General features: G+C 40.4%; 1 long non-coding RNA gene across 1 annotated transcript; it reads right to left on the bottom strand.

Moving 5' to 3' along the window:
- Window positions 1-230: 230 nt before the first annotated feature.
- Window positions 231-2229, bottom strand: LOC121923108. The gene is made up of 3 exons (XR_006102311.1): window positions 2137-2229; window positions 1311-1391; window positions 231-400 (listed from the first exon to the last, which is right to left on the bottom strand). It is a non-coding gene; the product is annotated as an uncharacterized LOC121923108 (long non-coding RNA).
- Between the last annotated feature and the right edge of the window lie 3674 nt (window positions 2230-5903).

Genomic DNA, 5903 nt, shown 5'->3' with positions numbered 1-5903 from the left:
ACACAGTCATTAAAGGTACAGGAGCACACTCCAGTTTTCACTCTGGTATGCTACCCTATGCAGACTCCATGGGCTCCAGAGTGCACTGTGCCCATTAACCATTCAAATTGCACTTCCCTGTATTTAACAGCAAGAGAGGATCCTCTTCAGGTATCCATCAGTAGCTGTATGCTAGAGTAAAACAAAGGTAAGTGTGATATGGTATTACAATAGGGCTGAATGACATAAGAGTTCAAGTTTCTCATTATGGATTTGGAACACACAGGCATAGGTAAGCACACAGGAGATTCACCCAGCAACTCAGTAAGGCCAGATGTTTTTTGGGGCAAGACAGAAACAAGACAAAGTGGGACACCTTTGCTGGTCACAGTTGATCCATCCTCTCCATTTGGATTTGGGCCTGAAAGAGCAAGGAAAAACATAGCCACATGGAAGATGTGAAGAAACACAGTTTGTGAGATTATATACTGTTGTTATAGGGCTATCTCAGTTAGCAAAGTAAATATGTTCTGGAGCATTACTTTTGCAGAAAAGTTGGTACCAGAGGCAAAATATAAAATGAAAAGATAGAGATAGGGATAGGGATAGGGATGAAGATGGGGATAAGTTCCCACACCACAAAAAAGGAAGAGCAACTGAACATGGTTCAGCAAACATTTTATTCTAAACTAATAATATGTACATGTGAAATAAAGCAACCAATACAAGTAAGCCTTGAATAAGATCTTTCTAGGGAACCACTACAGGAACACAGTGGCTTAGTGGTTAAGGCACATTTCTGACAATTGTAAGGTCAGAAGGCTGGCAGTTTGAGGCTCAAGTGCCACATGATGGGGTGAGCTCCCATCACTAGTCCCAGCTTCTGCCAAGCTAGCAGTTCAGAATCATGTAAAAGTGCATGTAGATAAATAGGTACCACTTAAGTGGGAAAGTAACAGCATTCAGTGCAGTCATGCTAGCCACATGAACACCAGAGCAGTGCTTGGACAACTCTGGCTCTTTGGCTTAGTAATGGAGATGAGCACCACCCATTCATGTCAAGGGGAAACCTTTTACCTTTATCTTTAGGGACCACTTGAAATTTTCTTTAAAATACATCCAGTAATTATTATTTTTCACCAGCCTCTATCTTTCTTATCATTTTTGTTTTGGTGGAGATGTGTGTGTATGAGTGTGCGTGTGTGTGTGTATTAATTAACAGGCTGGTGGTAACTGGTTAGACAGGCTTCTCTTTTGTGGCCTCTCTTTTTCTTTCTCTTTTACTGTTTTCACATGCTTAATAAGGCATTCTGCAGGCAGCTGCTGTTTACCTTGCCTGTTGTAGGCTGGCACCCAGGCTACAGTAGGATAAGCTCCTCTTTCCCAACTCAGGCTTTATTGCATTGCCTATGCTGACAGAAAGGCAAGATAGTAAGTAAGTAAATAAATAAATAAATCTGCACACATACTACTGTTAACTCAGCACAACAATTTTGCTTCTCCAACCCTCCAAAATGTTCCAGCTAGACAGAGGATGAAGAGAAAAATGGATGAGGTAGTGAAAAAATCCTTTATAAAAAGGAGTTTCACCATTAACTATGCCAGGAATATTTGTTTACTATGCCTGTAATATTCATGAGGCATGACAAATTTCAGCTTTCCTTTTGTTGTTTATCCTATGTGAAATTTTAAATCGGAAGTTGCTAAAGGCAGAGACTTTTTCTGTACTTTGTGTAAAACAAGAAGTGCCTAAAACAAATAAAGTTGTATTCATGGGGCAGAAGATACCACTGATAAAGAAATATGAGTGTGTGGGGGGGGGGGGAGGAAATATAAATATATTCAAATATTTAGCTGTCTCGGGTTTTCCATTGCTGAATATTACTAAAACCACTTTTTGTTCTCATTTTCTCTTGAATGGCAAGAAAAATAAAATACATCGCATTGTTATATTGCTTCGTTTTACCCCTACCCTCTTCATCTTCTCAAAAATCTTTCCATCCTTCCTAGTAGTAGCTGCTTGAGAAAATTCCTGTTCAGTTGCTCTGCTTTCATTCAGATTATTTCCAGATTGTCTGTTTCCTTCTCAGAACTATAGACCCTACAACTGTTGTCAAGATGAGCCCTAACTGGTATCAAGTACAGCAGATCTATTACCTTCTGTCTGTTATCTCCCATGACTTCATTAGCTGCATCTGCTTTCCTGTCAGAAAGGAAGGCCAAGAGAGGCAGCCTCATGCCGCGTATATTGACATGTTAGTTTATCCAGGCGTAAGGAAGGCTGTGCTGTGATCTGATCTGCAGCTCGCTCAGTAGTTTTCCACTCCACTAGTCCTCTTGTACAAAAGGCAAGACAAGCCAACCTGCATCTCTGCCAAATCCCCCGGTTACATGAGAGACATGGAGTCTCTTCAGAACTGTGACAGCAACAGGCAAACCCAGCAGGTGGGAAGACACTCACTGGACATCTCTAGTCCTGTGCAATCAAAGCAAATGGTGGATGAACACCCAATTGTGAGAAATTCACTCCTGTGGAACAAAATTAATTACAACCTCCTGACTGAGCTTATCTACCAGTTTTGATATAGCCAGAGAAGGTCATTTTGAAATATTGGCTTCATATGGGCAAACAACTGCTCAACAGCAGCCAATGGACCAGCACATTCCATAACAATAACTTTTAATATATCAATTAATAGATCCTAGGGAGGCAGCAATCAAATTTATGGATTCTCAGCAAAACACCTTCTGATACTGAGAAGGATTTCGGCCAAGAGATTATTTCAAAGTTTCTTCTTTCATCTGTAGATAGATAAACAGACAGAAAGACAGAATAGATGCCCACCAAAACATGTTTTGCCCTTGATCATAGTGCTATTTTCTCCACCATAGAGAGAAGTCGTCTTTTGTCATTTGTTTGTCAATGCATTTTAAAGAAGCCTTATTGTGAAATATATGGAGGGGACAGGGTTACTGGAAAGCTTCTTATAAACTGAGCAAGATTCTGTTAAAATGAACAAGCAGAAGGCTTAAAAAGAAAGGAGCATGCTTTTTCTACAGGGAACAACATATTTTAAGGGATGTGATACTGAGAAGAGAACAAGCTTGTTTTCTGCTGCTCCAGAGACTAGGACCCAGAGCAATGGATGCAAGCTACAGGGGAAAAGATTCCACCTCAACATTAGGAGGAGCTTCCTGACAGTAAGGGCTGTTCAACAGTGGAACACACTCCCTCAGAGTATAGTGGAGTCTCCTTCCTTGGAGGTCTTCAAACAGAGGTTGGATGGCCATCTGTCGGGGATGCTTTGATTGTGATTTCCTGTATGGCAGGGGATTGGACTGGATGGCCCTTGTGGTCTCTTCCAACTCTACGATTCTATGATTCTAAATTAATCTGTGGAACTCAAGTGACCATGGGATGTTCCAGAGGACAATAATATAATCATATTGAAAAATGGACAGTCTGCCTTTTCTGCTCCTGTGTCTCATACTTTGATTGTCTTGTACTGGTGCAAGTAATTATTCGTTTTGCCTATATTATTTTCCCTCACAGACATGGGATGTCCAAAAGGTGTTTCAGTATTATCTGGATACACAACAATTTAGAGAGGTTTCTAGGATTTTTACAAGATTTGCTACCTTAGGTCCTTTAAATGCAGCTGCTAACAATCCAATTTTAGAGCAGTTTGGAATGTTTCTTTTGAAAGATATTGAATCACTTGCAGTGACTAGTAGCAGGTAGCAAGTTACTTGCAATTATTTGCAGTTAACTTCCTTGCTCCAAAAACAAAATTACAATTACATTTTATCACAGTTGCAACAGCAATACACAGAAGCCACAGACAGACAATGGAACAATCAGTGGAAATGAAGAAGACTTTAAAGATTACTTTAATCATAGGTCTGTTTCTGTTTCTTTATATCATTTTGGAGAATTGTTCTTGTGGAGCATTGCTGATGAGGAGTGGTCCAGCATGGGTACTGCTGACAAGGATTAGGTGGCTCTGGCTTATAGTTTAAAGATAAAGGTTTTTGTTTCCTGCAAAATATAGTCTAGTGTCAGAGTAGAGTTATATAGTCTATTTGATTTCTTCATTGGTCATCTGGTGATGATACACATATTTACAAAGTACAGTATACAGTCATCTCATACAGTGATCTGTTGGGTGGTGTAAAGAATGTGTTTGCAAAGGAAATTGTTGGCTTAACAAAATTATATAAATTGCTCTTGGGCTTCCTTTCTTGATTATAGTCAAACACCATTTGGTTATACTCTGTTTCCTGCTTTTGAATGTCAGTCACCTGTGGTGATCAACATGTTTTGTTTTTGTTTTTGTTTTGGTTGGGGATCAGTTTTTTTCATGGACAGCAGTATAGAATCTGTCAGTTTCTTCTTCTGCCTCTGTAATTGGAGCAGAAGCTTGGGTTGTGACTATACTGAGATATTTTCTATGCAGTCTTATTGCTAGTATTTGAACAGACTTTGCATTATCGTTGAAGACTACCTTTGCAACATCACACCTCACTATTAATGCCAACTCATTTCTTCTTAGATTGCCATTTCCGGAGTAACACTTCTTAATGGGGCACTAAAGAGAATAATGTCAGCTTTGCCCCAGAGCCAATTCAGAACCTTCTGCACCCCAAGCCAAAGGATGTGAAGTATTCTCCAGCACCACCATACCTCATTGTGCATGATAAATGCCAACCAGACTGTCACCTGAATCTAATTTCAGCACCTGTGATTGGATAAGAACTTGAGGGCCTCACAACAGTTTACAGGGTACAGAGAGGAATGACTGGACTACTGATACCACTATTAATGCCACCCTCCAATATCTGTAAAGTCAGGCAGTTGCCCCCACCCTGGCTCATTATAAGATTGGTCCTGTTGGAGGTTCTCCATCCTATGAGTAAATCAAATTACAGCCATGAGTAAAGAAAAGGGAAAGAATGCTAATCTCTTAACTGATATGCTGTGAAGAAATGCAAGAAGACCAAGTTCTAGTCCTAGGAATGTTCACTTGACCAAATGACTTGACTAAAGCTTACTTCCCAAGAGGCATAGGATGAGTCTATTGGCAGAGATAGATAGATCAACAGATAGATACGTGAGGAGCTCATCTCCCTGTATGAAATTCCAGTCTCTCCGTACACTCAATTAGTATTCCATCCTCATGCTGAAGCAGCTGGTTGGTAGAGGCAGACAGACAGGCATTGACAGGAAGCACCAGCTTCGGCAAGAATGGCAGACTGAATCCCAGCCGGAGTCAGGGAAGGTAGTATGGAGGAAGCCTGAAAGCTGACTGTACATTGTGTTTTTAACTCCTTCAATCAAAAGGAGACCTATCAGCCTTTATGACAAAGTCAAGGACACCCTATTCCTTCCTCTTTGCTTCCACCACATCATTCTAACTCCAAGGAGGCAGAGGAGCAGCAACTAACCAAGTCATGCCACAAATACATTCTTCAAGGTGATGCTTTATTATTGTGCTTGAGGAGATGCTTCCAAGTTTGAGGAGCCTGACCATCTTATTTTCAGATCAGTCCAGCAGATGAATTAACTACATTTGCAGCTCAAGCAGAGATCAAGTCCCTGTAAGATAGGAAGTTGGCATATATCATGTCTGAGTCATACAACTTGAAACTGAGTTGTAGAAGCTCTGTGGAGTTTCAGATAGGAAATTTATTTACTGAGCACCATCACTGTACATTGCACTTTGCCACACAAAAAAAAAAAAATAAGAAAAAATAGTTCCTTGTCCTTAGACTTACAATTTAAAGACACAATGTTCAAGGAAAGTGGGTGGGAGGAGAGGGAGGTTTTTGCATCACTACTTGGAAATGTTAGGAATTGAACATGGAACTTTCTGCATATACAGCACATGCTCCACCACTGCAGCACAGGGACATTTTGCAAATGG

This window comes from Sceloporus undulatus, chromosome 2 (assembly GCF_019175285.1).
Source record: "Sceloporus undulatus isolate JIND9_A2432 ecotype Alabama chromosome 2, SceUnd_v1.1, whole genome shotgun sequence".
Lineage (NCBI taxonomy): Eukaryota > Metazoa > Chordata > Lepidosauria > Squamata > Phrynosomatidae > Sceloporus > Sceloporus undulatus.
This window is presented reverse-complemented; position numbering and strand designations above follow the sequence as displayed.